Source organism: Echinops telfairi, unplaced genomic scaffold, assembly GCF_000313985.2.
Source record: "Echinops telfairi isolate 266 unplaced genomic scaffold, ASM31398v2 ScPeMD7_7469;HRSCAF=8507_1, whole genome shotgun sequence".
Lineage (NCBI taxonomy): Eukaryota > Metazoa > Chordata > Mammalia > Afrosoricida > Tenrecidae > Echinops > Echinops telfairi.
Genome location: NW_022111373.1, coordinates 141,653,981 through 141,667,730, shown reverse-complemented (window position 1 = coordinate 141,667,730; position 13,750 = coordinate 141,653,981). Strand labels below are relative to the sequence as shown.

At 46.1% G+C, this 13,750-nt stretch overlaps 1 protein-coding gene and 1 pseudogene across 1 annotated transcript in view; both read right to left on the bottom strand.

Moving 5' to 3' along the window:
- Nucleotides 1–13,750, bottom strand: part of CTNND2 (catenin delta 2) — an 840,020-nt gene that overhangs the window by 508,179 nt on the left and 318,091 nt on the right. The window lies entirely within an intron of this gene.
- LOC105979692 lies at nt 7,157–7,551 on the bottom strand (annotated as a pseudogene).

Here is a 13,750-nt window from a genome sequence, read left to right as displayed (position 1 = left end):
GATAAGTGTAAGCGTAGAGTTCAACCTCTCAATCGGCGCATTGGGGTCCTAAGCCTTTTTGTATAAGAGGGAGAGAATTCTCTAGCAGAGTGGAATTCTTGTTGGTCCTTCATCTTCTGCCAGAGCTGGATCTTATGTCTGGTTCCTCCATCTCCTGTTGCATCACCTGTCAATCTCAGGAGCTGTGAGTTAACTACCAATAGTGGATTCACTTTGAACCGCGCCATCCACCATCCTGTGTCTCTGGTATACCATGCTGCTTCCTCTTCAGCAGCTTCCACGAGCCAAGAAAATGCTGCCTTGAACCAGACGGAACTTCCCTATGTCTACAACTGTGTGAGCCATTTCTTGGTGTGAATCTCTTTCTTTACACAAACACATACAAGCTTCTCTAGAGAACCCAACCTCACACACCCATTATTACTTGCTTTCTAACATTTGATGCTTTGGTCTCGGCTTGTGGGGACTGAGGCCAGCTTGGCCTGCTGATCCAATGGACTGCTGATTTTCATCGCTTCTTTCCTCTGGACTGAGAGAGACCAAGGTATGGAGCTCAGATGAGGAGGCCCGTGTTTCAGAGGGCCCAACTGCTGCTCACCAGAGCAGGATGTGGGACGCTGTCTTGGTGGGCAGTTGACCTTTGACCCACTAGTATTGTCTTAAACTGGCAGTTTAAAAAAGTATACAAACCAACCATTACTACTTTGAAACTCTTATCTGCCTCCCTGATGTTCCCTGATGGACTAAGAGAGAAGAGTAACGAAATCACATAGCTGTGGTGTCTTTGGAAATCGAATTGACTCTTGTCATACTTCATTTATTAGTTCACTCATCGTTCATTCAAATGTTAAAAGACACATAAAACTGAGGGTTGCCCTCCCCAAAGATAAGCCCGCTCACTCTGCCAAACCTCTAAGTTGGAAGCCATGCATTTTCCTTAGAGTTGGAAATAAACCAATCACTTTGCCAAGAAAAGAAAAGACAAAGGAAAAAAAAAAAAGATGTTCTGGGGTAACAACTGGAAATTCTGAAGTACTCTAAAAATCCTATCAGACATTCTTCATTTGCCCTAAAATTATTTAAGGGCATATTTTACTGAATTGTCTTTAGCCCATTTTAGACTTTTTAAGGCCTTGGGCCATTTAAAGATTAAATACACCTCGTATGTTTATGACTTACACACACACATAAACATAGGTACGTTTGAATTGTGGTGCTGGAGAAGAATATTGTAAGGACCATGGACTGGCTCAAGGACAACCTGATCTGTCCAGGCAGAAGTATGGTCGGAGTGCTCCTTAGAGGCAGGGATGGCAAGCCTCTGTCTTTATGTCCTACTTTGGACAAACGGTCAGGAGAGACCAGTCCCTGGAGAAGGACATCATGCTTGGCAACGAGCAGGGGCGGCAAAAACGGAGGAAGGCGTTGGTAAGATGGACTCGCACAGTGGCTGTGTCCATGGGCCCAAGATGGGAACAATGAGGAGGGTGGCACTGGACTGGGCAGTGTTTTGTTGGGCATAGGGTAGCTAGGCGTCAGAGCCAACTCAATGGCACCTAACAACAACAACAACAACACGTTTATGAATTAAGGAACCCTGACTTTCAGAAAACCTGTCTATTTCTGACGGTCACAGTCAATCCCTTGGGTAAGAAATCAAATAAGTTGCATTTAAGGGATTGGTCACTTGTCCCTGAGAGAGTATTTTCTGAGAGGTCAACAAATAAAGCTCTCTTTCTCTCCCTTGTTCCTTCTCATATATAAATGATGACAAGAACACACACACGTATTTTGGTAAGAGCCTTCAAATCGGTCTTGACCCATAGTGACTCCATGCACAACAGTTTAATACTTCCTGTTCCTGCACCATCATCATAATTGTTCTTATGTACAAGCCCATTGTTTCAGCCACTGTGTCAGTCCACCTCATAGAAGGTCTTACTCACTCTCTCTCTCGCTGACCAAGCATGATGTCCTTCTCCAGGGACTGGTCTCTTCTGACAATAGGTCCAAAGTAGGACATAAAGACAGACTTTGCCATCCCTGCCTCTAAGGAGCACTCTAACCTTAACTTGTCCAAAACATACGAGATGAATATGCCCTTCCACCCCCACAGCAACAACACAAGCATTTCCCTTGTTTTTTTTCTCTCCTTCAGAGAACCTAGACTAGGACACTGGCCGGGAGGAGGTGCAAAACTTAAATTCAAACCTCAATCTCGTAACAACATACAATAAATGTAGACTCTGTAATTCCCCTTTTGCTTCATTCACTCACTCAGTCAACGTATACGTACAATTCCCCTTCTGCAGGTGCCGGCGATGCTATGCTGAACAGAGAAGGTGCTGGTGTGAACATAAAATCTACACAGATGGGTGGGAAGGGCAGTCTGGGAAAAGTCCCAGGCAGACCAAGGGAGCATCCAAGTTCTAACATAGTGACTACACATGGTGTTTGGAGCAACTTATGGTCTCCCCTTCAAAGTCCATAAGCAATAAAGGGTGCAGATTCTGAGAAGGCTCTTGGCTGACTGGCAGATGTGAGGTTGTGAGAGATGGAGGATAAGAAGAGCCAAAGGACCCAGCATGAATCCAACTGTTAATCTTTGTGATCTGTGCTGTACAAAGGGAGGCTGTTTGCATGGTCTCATTGATAAGAGAAATGGTTTCTGCCTGTTAACACCAACATCCTAAATGTTGGTTTAATAATTTAAAACAAATAAATTGAAAAGCAAAAATCAAAAATGAACCAACAACAAACCAACAGCCTCATTACTTAGGCCAACTGCGACCAGGCAACTTAATAAGTACTTAGAGAACATGATTTAGCCTTTACCAAAATCATGATTTTTTTTTTTTCCTTTAGAAGAGAGACATTGTAAAATCCGGCTTCTGGGACCTGATTCTTTGATGGAAAGTCTAATTTACATGTCATTCTTCTCTTTATTCCATTCCCTGGAGTAAGAGAATATAGACACTAGGAAGTGTTTGCATCTAAAAGTTGCACGTGCTCAGTGTTGTTAAAATAGTGGTGATGTAAATATCTAAATGTTGGCTTTGAACTGCAGACCACACCTCTATGAGTGGATGTATCTCTCTACATGGTGCAAACACACCTGCTCCACAGAGAGATTTCACCAGGTGGAGAAGGACGCCCAGATCCAATATGAAGCCTGGGTCCTGTGTTGCGATGTTCTCCGGTCTGTGTGTCCAGCCCAATTTCTCAGGAGTCTCATGAGGATGAGCACATACAATGCTTTACCGAGTCATCCAGCCATCCAACCAATAGGCATCCGATCATTTTCTCAGAGAATTCGAAAATGCCCTAGAATTCAGGGGGGTGCTCCCGGGATGTGGTGGGGGGGGGGCATAAACTCTAATTGCTGGGCAGTCAGTCCATCTATCAATGAGTTAATCAGAAGGGCATAGAAGCAGTGGTGGGATTCAGCTGCTTCATACCTGTTCACCAGAAGCGGCCCTTAGTTTTTGGTTGAGTTTGGTGAACCGGCTGTTAAAATGGCACTTGTCACCAGGGTTCTCTCAGGTGGATTTCCAGCATGAAACTCACAAATTTGCATTTGTTACTCTTTTTTAATATTCATCAGGGCAACTTCTTCTTCTTCTTTTTTTAATAAATCATTTTATTGGGGGCTCAGACAACTCTTATCATAATCCATCCATCCATCCATTGTGTCAAACATATTTGTACATTTGTTGTCATCATCATTCTCAAAACATTTTCTTTCTTTTTCCCCCCAATCATTTCATTAAGGGCTCATACAACTCTCATCACAATCCATAAGCACATTTGTACATCCATTGCCCTCATCATTCTCAAAACATTTGCTCTCCACCTAAGTCCTCTCAAAACATTTTCTTTCTACTGGAGCCCTTGGTATCAGCTCCTCAGTTTTGTCCCTGCCCTCCCCCCAAGAACCCTTGATAATTTATAAATTATTCTTATTTTCTAATGTCTTACATTGTCCAATAACTCCCTTCAGCCACTATTGTGTTGTCTGTCCCCCAGGGAGGGGGCTATATGTAGATCATTGTGATCAATTCCCCCTTTCTACCCCACCTTCCCCTTCCCCTCCTGGCATTGCTACTTTCATTATTGATCCTGAATCCCTGTGTTTCCAGTTCCTCTCTGTACCAGTGTACATGCTCTGGTCTAGCCAGATTTGTATGGTAGAATTGGGGTCATGATAGCGGGGGGGAGAGGAAGCATTAAAGAACTAGAGAAAAGCTGTCTGTTTCCTCGGGCCTACATCGCACCCTGACTGGTTCATCTCCTCCCCGAGACCCTTCTGTAAGGGGATGTCCAGCAACTGCTTCTAAGCGCCCATAGGAATGTTCATTTTGTCCAAAGCTATAAAAAACTAGATGTAACCAATGGTTTTGATAGTTATTTGTTCATTTCATAAAGCTCATTATACCTCTGATGAAATATTGCATTTGGATTCCCTGGCGCTTGCTATGTCAGCACACAAACATAGACTGTAACGCAAACATAGACTGTAACGGGGGAAAGTGCCCAGCAACCAGGAGGTGGCGTGTTGGCGTTCATTTCCACTTTGTGTTGAGCTCCCACTTCCAAGGGGACACTCTGAGTGCATTGGGCAACTCCTGAAAGTGTTCAAAGAGCTAAAATACCGTCAGCAAACTTGCTCCAAGTTCAGCACAAGCAGAAGTGGTTTATGCAAAGATGAGCATAACATGTTTAGGGGAGAGAAGCCATCTAATAGTTTCTACTGTATCAAACTCAACGACCATTGTCTAGCTGGCCTGCCGCTTAAGGAAAGGGATCTTAAGAAGGCAGCGAGAAGATGGTTAAGGATATATTTCAGCTGACTATTGCAAGAGTGGACGCCAGTCAAGAAGCAGTATGGAAATATCTTAAACAACTGCCTTATTGTGTTTTGGTCTGGCATTATTTAATATCTTTTCATTACTATTTTAAAACTCTTTCGACAACACAATCCATCTTGTGTATCTCTTTTATTGTTCTTATTTAAGTATTAACTGGATGAAATAAAACACTACCTTTCGGTGTAGCAGTTTTTATAAGCAACGCCGTCACTCAGCAGTGAATAGCTGCTAAATTATTTGGATCCCACCGCTGCATGGAAGCCTCAGAAGGTCAGAGGGGGGAAAGCAGACACTCTAGGCTTGTTCCAGAGGGTGATTTAATACAGTGAGACCTGGGAGGCTCCGAGCTCAACAGATGGGAGGAGCTTGCTTTTTCAAGTGTCACAAGTCTTCTTTTGCCAGGAGGTGGCCACTTTTCTGTCACCCCTGGTCAGTGGAAACTATTTGAGTTTTCTCCTCTGTTAGGTTTCCACCTTACACAGAGCCTGGAGTTCACGGGATTTTTCTCCCTTAGACATCCTTTCCTAAGCCGAAATGGTGTCCAGGGAGAAGCGATGACCGTCCATTCACATGGGAAGTATTTTTGAACACCCCCAGATCCCAAAATAACCTCCCACCACATCAGACCTCATAATGCACAAAATCTAAAATAGCACTAACAGTGTTCAAACACACAAATCGAGGGCGGCCTGGTGCTGAGATATTGAGTGTCGTTCAGGGGAGGCATTATGGGGTGACCCTCTCCCCTGCTTAGGCTGAAATCTGCCTCTTTAAGGACTCAGGGCAAAACTAACCATGGATGCTAACACTCACTCTCTTCCTTTTCTGTACAAGTGAAAACCCTCTCTGTATTTCGCTGACTGGCAAAGGCAGGCCAGGCGTACCTTGGTGATATTCTGGGTTTAGTTCCAGACCATTGTACTAGGGAGACGGAGGCTAGAAAGCGAGCCGTACAAGTGTTTTATCTCTGAGATCAGTGGATGGCTTCAGACAAATTTGCCCATCACTCCTCTTAGTCTGGTGCGTGTATGTGTGGGGACTTTCAAATATGAAAAGATCCAATCAAAACTGGCTTCTGTGAGGACCTGCTAGTCCGGTGAAATTCAAGAGGTTTCAGCTTGGGTTCTGGTGGCCTGTCTTTTTGGATCACAAAGGAGGAATTTTGATGGACTTATCTTGGAGAACAGAGGGCGCTCCTGGGGGGCTTATATGAAGAGCTTCTAAGAAAACTGAAAGCTGCATCTATGAGACCCACGCCCACCCCAGCCCCACCCCCCTGCCATCATGGCCATGCCTGTGCTCATTCTTTGGGGGTGGCCAGGACTGTCCTATGAGAATCTCCCGGGGAAACTGCCCATTGCCCCTGGAGCACCACCTACGGTCCTTTCAGCCTTTTTGCTCCCAAACACAAACTCAAAAACTCACTGCTATTGGAAAAACAAAGAAGAAACACAATTGAAACCACAATGTATAAGACTTTGGTGACTACAAGGAGGCTAGGGACCAGGGTGGGAACAGGGAGAGGGGTGGGATAGATTGTTGAAGGAGGAGGGAGGAGAGATTGGAGCGTAGGGAGTGGAGAGAAATAAACACATGTATGGAGGGCTTAATAGGATATTGTTGATTTTCTTCCTAAGGTGGGTTGTGTAAATGTATCTAGACTGCTTCTTTTAAAACCAAGAAAAACAATCCCTCTAGATTCCTTACCTCTCAGACCTCAATGGTCATCTGAGCACTGTCTAAAACACGTGGGAGGTGGGGGTGGGGTGGGGGTGGAAGAAAAGTACAGTTGAAATGGATTTGAAACCGGAAGTGACAAGTTCATCGCAAAGAGAAACTCCCCACTCTGGAGGAGATGCCTGCTCACAGAGACTCTCCAGGACAGGGGAGAACCACCTCTGTGCGTTTCCCGGGCTGCCACTCTTCACTGGAGGAGAAAGTCCCTTCTTGCTGCTGAGCAGTGACTGGTGGCTTCCAACGGCCGACCCAGTGCTTAACCACTACCCTGCAGGGGCCCTCCCCAATCCAGGGAACACAGAAAAGAAACAGCGTTTAATTCCTGTGAGGAGATGGATACTGCTGTTTTCACACGGTATGAATCAAAGCACAGACTCCGAGTGGGATGAAGGAGATGCCAAGAAACAAGTTCTGGTGTTCTTATTCAAGAAAGGCTTCTTCTCTGGTTTCGTGGCAAACTCTTTGGAGCTATCATTGCATAGAGATATTTTTGTTGTTGTTGTTAAGCAGTACATTCTAGCGATAATAGCAGGGAAACCAATCTTTTCATTTTATTTTTTATTTTTGGTCTCTGAACCGTTTATTTCTCCAGCGGGCTGGGGCAGGGAGGGGACTCCGGCGAAGGTGGAGCCGTTGCAGCCCACGTTGGCGGCGTTCAGGTCATAGTAGTTGATGTAGATCCTGTCCGGGCTGATGCGCAGGCCGCCCAGCAGCTTGCTGTAGGTGCAGTTCTGCGCCCCGCCGATCTTGCCGATGCTGTGCAGGCGGCAGAGGGCACACGGCTGGCCAGAGCCGCTGAACACCAGGAGCTGGTCAGGACCACGTGCACCGTGGTGTACTGGGCCAGCTTGCTGGGGGCCTGCGCCAGTTGCTGGGTGAGCTTGGAGGGCACCCCGTCGGGCACAGAGGCGCGGGGCACGTTGGTGTTCACCACCAACATGGGCATGATGGCGGAGAGACGCCGCGGCGCGCCTGACGGACGGACACCGAAACCAATCTTTTTATAAGAAAAGGACACCTCACAGTGCAGCCATTCTCAGGATTTGAATGTAAATGGAGGAGGATGTGACCATGAACGCGTGGACACAGCCTGCCATGGACGGATCCAGACCTTCTCCTCCCCCAGATGCTGAGCAGAAATCCTAACTGCTGGACATGGGAATGTGCCCTTGTTGGGAAACAGGGCTTTTCTTTGTTTTAGGGATGATAAACATGGTCGTGTGGACTCACGAGTCCGAACCGTAATCAAATCCAATCTCCCTTGTGTGTCGTGAAAAGGGGCAGCCGTGACAGCAGAGACATACGCCACAGAAGGTCCCTAGACAGGAAAGGAGTAGCCAAGGATGACAGCTGTCACTAGAAGCTGGAGGGACACATGGGGTGATTCTCCTCTCAGGAAAACACAGAAACAGAACAACAAAACACACAGAAAGAAGCAACAAGCTCCAGGAAGTTTGGATCTCTAGCCCCCGAACTGTGAGAACATAAATGTCTGGTTGTCTGAGGGGACAGACACCACGGTGAGGTACATGTCTCAATGCAAGTTTTCTGTCTTTTTTAAACATTTAGGGCTTGCGTGAAACTTGACAGGCTCAAGCAGTTTTCTACTCAACAATGCGCACGCGTTTCGTTCCTGGACCTTCCCAGCCCCCACGGGACAACACCACTCTGCCCACTTCCTCTCTGGGCTGCCCGCTTCCACTCGCCCTTCTCCCCACCCCTCCCTGCCCTTGAGCTTCCTTTCTGGGCAAATGCTGCTGGTTGGATCTCCTGCGGCTGACTGACGCTGGGGAGAAATCTCCGCCCTAGTGCCATCCTTCACTTTGTAGGGAGGTCTGTTGTTTGACTGAAAGTTGATCCCATGAAACGAATTCAGTGCAAACACTGGAGCTGAGTGACGTGTGGTGGCCGTGAGTGATGTGGGCTTACACTCAAGTTCCCTGAGGCAGATGGGGGAGGGTGGGTGTCCTACCCTGATGGGCATCACGTGACATATCCTTTGGCCACTGAAACGTGAGCAGACCTTCTCTTTGCCACAGATAGGAGTTACAGGATCCCGCATGCAATATGTGATGTTCGCTTTACTTCTGGGAGGTGTTTCTGCATCCGAGCAGACCTGCTGTGACCACCTTAGGGCAAGCAGGGGGCTCTGAGGAAGACTATGGGGTGGGAAATCTACAAGGGAAAAATGCTAGGTTGTTTCATAGCCTACAGATGGGCTGGAGGGGAGGGGCCTGGGAGGGATCAAGCTCCCAGCCTGCTTGGGAAAAGGAAGGTGGGCTCACTGGACTCGATGGGGCTACGAGAATGAACCATCTGGAGTTCTGTCCAGTAGGACTGTTTTCAGAGGCAGGCCGGGCCCGGTGAAGGAAAAGGGGAAACAAAGCTAAAGAGAATGACTGCTGGTCAGGCTGCTCAGTGATGTAGGTTGAGATGCTGGTGGGGGCTAGTGCTGACAATCAGCTCACACCAGAGCCAGCTGTTCAAGAACTTGTTGGCTTCCATTAACAACGAATTGTCCTTTATTCCCTGGTCTGCTTCCTCCATCCCATATACACCCATACAACCCTAGTGGGTCTGTAACAGCCTCCAAACAGCCACAACAATGGAATCAAATAGACAGCACAATCATGCAGATGGCCTAGGGCTAGGGAGTGTACTCATTCTGGTTTACAAGAGGTCTCCACATGTCTGAGTAACATGCGGGCAACTGTGAACAAGCCTTGGGATGCAATCCGCAGATCCAACAGTTTGAAACCAGCTGTCTCTCCATGGGAGCAAGACAGGGCTTTCTACTCCCTTACAGAGTTACAGTCTCAGAATCTCACGGGACAGGAATCTGTCCTGTAGGGACACTACCAGTCAGCATTGACTTGATGGCAATAAGTAAGACAGGCAGCAGGCCCAAGACCCTCTTATAGGACATATTATTTGGAAGAAGTGTGAGTAGCTACACATGTGAAAGAAATTGGAAATGCTGACCATTTTAATGAAGCACTGTTAGCATCAACTAGAGATTTCTTTTAAAAATTAAAGTACCAAATGTGCTTGACACAATGTATATATGTATGTAAGTATTGTGATAAGAGCTGTATGAGCCCCCAATAAAATGATTTTAAAAAATTAAAGTACCGTTTTTTAAAATAAATGTCTGTTGCTCAAATACTCAGAATATTTAACAACAGCCAGCAGGAGTCCTCATTGCCTAGTGGTTATGCCTTGGGTTGTTAACCAAAAAGTCAGCAATTTGAAACTACCAGCCAGTTCGTGGGAGAAAGACAAGGCTTTCTGTATTACCTTAAACAGTTATAGTCTGAGAAACCCACAGAGGCAGGTCTACCCTGTCCTATCGGGTCACTCTGAGTCAGAATTGACCTGATGGGGTTCAGAGAGTGTGAGAGAGGGATGCCACATGGTCAAGGAGATCAATAGGAATGGCAACAACAATGTCACAGTATGTCCTGGAGGCCACCAGCCATGCCCTTCCGCTGCCATTGGTGGGCATTTGCGGGGAGTGGCAGGGGAGAAATCAAAGTGGTTTTTCTCCGGGCATGGATGGGCAGGGTGCCCTCAAGGCCCAGGGCCAGCCACACGTAAGTATCTCCAGAAGAACACTGGTATTGTAAGAATTTATGGAGACCACTTGTTCTCCTGTCAAGGTAGCAGATAAGGGAGGGGTTCTCTTACTTAGTAATACATTTTAAGGGATAAAATCAAACCAAATCAGTGGCTGCTGAAACAATTCCAAGGCACAGGCTCCCTGTTGGGCAGCATGGGACCACGTGGCGGGGTTTCCAAAGCCATAGCTTTCCCAGAGGTAGGTTGATACACAGAGAAAGGGTTGAGGTTGTCAAGTACTTTTGTCTTGCTGGGATCCACAATCAACGTCCAGGGAAGCAGCAGTCAAAAGACCAACAGATGCGTTGCAGGGGTCAAACTGATGCACAAGAGCTCTCTAAAGTGTTGAAACGCAGGGATGTTACCTTGAGTGACCTACTACTTAGTTACCTACTAAGCCGCACATGACACAAGCTGTGGTTTTTTTCACTTGTCTCTCATGCATGTGAAAGTTGCATCCTGAATAAGGAAGGCCAACGAAGCATGGATGTGTTTTCGTTGTGGTCCTGGTGAGAAATATGGAAAATACCAGGGACTGCTAAAAGGACAAATCTCTCTTGGAAGAATAGTCGGAGTGCTCCTTAGAAGTGAGGATGGACAGCCTTTGTCTCGTGTACTTTGGACATGCTGTCAGGAGAGAACAGTGCCTGCAGAAGCACATCCTGCTGGGTAAAGTGCAGAGGCAGCAAAAAGTGGAAGACGAGACGGATGGACCCAGTGGCTGCAACAATGGCCTCAAACAGACGAACAATCGTGAGGGTGGTGCAGGACCAGGCAGGGTTGCGTTCCATTGTGCCTAATGTTGCTAGGAGTTCAGAACCTACTTGGAGGCCTCTAATAACAACAAACGCAACAACAGACTGCCACATCTTTCTACTGCAGAGCTGTTGGTGGGTTAGAACCATCAGCCTTTTGCTTAACCACTGCACCCTAGTGCCTGGATTGAACACAAACAAATACTACCACTCTGCAGTCTCTTCAGACTTGGAGCAGAGCAAGACCGCGTTAGGGTCTCCAAGGTTATAAATTGTTACAGAAGCCGACAGTCATATCTCTCCCTGAAGAGAGCACATCTCCAGGAGCAGAGCACTTTAAACAATGCGCCACCAGATCTCTTTGTATTTTACAGTAAAGCAAGAACTATTGCATCTCATGAATACTCAGTCTTTGATGTACTTCCACAGAGCCCGTTGCAACTCCTAAGGACCAAATACGGCAGGGTGGAACTGCCTTGGTGTGTTCCTGAGACTTAATTTTTTTGAGTGGAGTGCCTCATCTTTCTCCTGAGGAGCTGTCAGTGGTTCCGAACTACTGACCTTGAGGTTAGCAACCCAAGGTATAACCCACTCTGCCAACAGGACTCCTAGTTAAATGACCATTGCATGGAATGTGATACAGCTGTTTCTGTCTGTGCCAGTTTCTCTGACAGTGAAGTAGTGGAATGCAAGCATGGGCAGCTCTTTTGGGAAGCAACAGAAGCAGGAGAGGCAGAAACCTCAGCCGAGGTGAGGACAATGGTAGAATAATCCTTAGTGGCAACCAACCAACTGGAATCTTCTCCTAACTGGTCAGACAGCAGTGTTGGGCATGCATGTTGTTGCTGTTGACAGTGCCCAGAGCAAAGGACACACACAACCGAGAGCACTGCGCACCCCCATAATGGCTGCCACGTGGTCCAGGAGACCATGCACTGGACTACAAAGTGTATGGATGTAGAGTGCACATTGTGACATGTACACAAAGTGTACCTTTTGCACACAGTGCATGGATGTAGAGTGCACATTCGTGAAATGAGCTCACCCTTTCAAAACAGAAAAGGAAGAGACAGTAAATGGGCCATGTTCCTCTTGCCAAGAGCCAAGAAAATAATAAAATAAAAAGATAAAATATTGTATGATACTTCAATCCCTGGGCAGTTATAGAGCTTCTCAGTTCCTAAGGGGACTTCAGAAAGTGGAAATTCAATTGTCTCATTGGCGTTTCTCTTTCCCCTTGTCCTGGTTGTTTGGGTTTGTTAAAGTAAAATAATTAGATTTGCATGTGAGCGCTACTTCAAGGAGGCAAGTAAAAGAAAATCACTTTAATTACAATATTTTTTCCTCCCCATACAAGAAGGTGTCTTTGAAAATCAGAAAATGTTGGTCTTCTCGTTCTCATCTGAAACATAACCTTTCTATTCCCAATATTTGGGCTCAGATACTAATACAAGTCAAAGGATACAAAGAAAAGCACCATTCTCTAGGGAACTATTTTTTTTTCCTTTTTGAGTTAAGTCTAAACGATTCCTATGAGGTCATAAAAATAAGTGGTTTTGAAGTCATTAAGGAGACCATTCTTTTATTTTAAGACCCTTTATCACTATAAAGGAGCCCTGGTGACACTGTGGGCTAAGTGTTGGGTTGCTAGCAGCAATGTCAGAGGATGGAGCCACCAGCCTCTCCTCTCCAGGAAAGCTGTCCACTCTTGGATACTGTAAACAGGGTTTTTATGAGTAGGAATGGCCCGGAGAAGAGCCGGCGATGAGACGTCATCTCAGGTACTTTGGGCATGTTATCAGAAGGGACGGAAAGAAAGCACCACTCTGAGTCACTCCAATCCAGAGACTCCAGATAGCATGCTGGGTAAAATAGAAGGGCAGCAAAAAAAGAGGAAAACCTTTGGTAAGACTGATTGGCACCTTGACTGCAAGACTGGCTCAAACATAACAGCATTGGTGAAGATGGCAGGGACTGGGCAGTGCTTCACTGCTGTGCACAGAGTCAACTTGGCACCTAAAAACCACAAGTTGGCAGTGTGTTTCCATTGGATTTATGAATACAAGTGTTTATACGAGAACCTGATGCTTTTGTCTCATTAGCATTATACTGGCCCGGTATTTTAAAGCAAATGAAATAAACAACTGTATCAAATTAATAGTAGACTCATGGAAAAATTCATTATCTCTAAGCTTAGTCAATGGGTTCACTGGGTAACACAGGCAATCATGTGTTTGATGACTTGCCAAAAGGATGGTGGTTCGAATCCACCTAGAGGGACCTTGGAAGACAGGCCTGGTGAGCTGCTTCCAAAATGTCACATTGGAAGACTCTGGGTACTGGTTCTACCCTGACTACATGAGGCCACCCCAAAGTTGGAATTAACTCACTAGCACACACTCCAACATCACCAACAGAGTTTTTCATTGAAACATGTGGCTATAGTATCCTAGTTAAATCACGCATTGCCCTTGGATGTTCCACAGTCAAGTAAGATCTGTGTCTTCCTAATTCTTAAACTTGTCCTTCTCATGGCATGTGTTTTGAAGCCAGGAGTCAGCTGAGGACAGCTGGGGGTGCTGGGCACATTCAGAAGCTATAATATCACACAAAGGAAAGCAGACTCTGAGAACACGTGTTAGTCTGGGTAGACGAGAGAAACAAATTCATAGACACTCATACAAGAAGATAAGAATGGAAGGAAAATTCTTCAATATTCTACAAGCTATATGAAAAACCAATAGCCAATGTGGTAGTCAGTGGTGAAAAGAC